This window comes from Physeter macrocephalus, unplaced genomic scaffold, assembly GCF_002837175.3.
Source record: "Physeter macrocephalus isolate SW-GA unplaced genomic scaffold, ASM283717v5 random_716, whole genome shotgun sequence".
NCBI classification, from domain to species: domain Eukaryota; kingdom Metazoa; phylum Chordata; class Mammalia; order Artiodactyla; family Physeteridae; genus Physeter; species Physeter macrocephalus.
Genome location: NW_021145984.1, coordinates 14838 through 15201, shown reverse-complemented (window position 1 = coordinate 15201; position 364 = coordinate 14838).

Sequence of the window (364 nt, the reverse complement as noted above, 5' to 3'; positions counted from 1 at the left end):
CGGTACACGGGCCTCCCACTGTTGTGGCCTCTCCCGTTGCGGAGCACAGGCTCCGGACGCGCAGGCTCAGCGGCCATGGCTCACGGGCCCAGCCGCCCCACGGCATGTGGGATCTTCCCAGACCAGGGCTCAAACCCGGGTCCCCTGCATCGGCAGGCGGACTCTCAACCACTGCGCCACCAGGGAAGCCCAAAGCTAAACATACTTTTATCATGCAATCCAACAATCATGCTTCTTGGTATTTATCAAAAAAATTGAAAGTTGAAAAATTATGTCCACACAAAAACCTGCACACGATTTTTATAGCAGCTTTATTCATAATTGCCCAAACTTGGAAGCAACCAACATATCCTTTAGTAGGTAA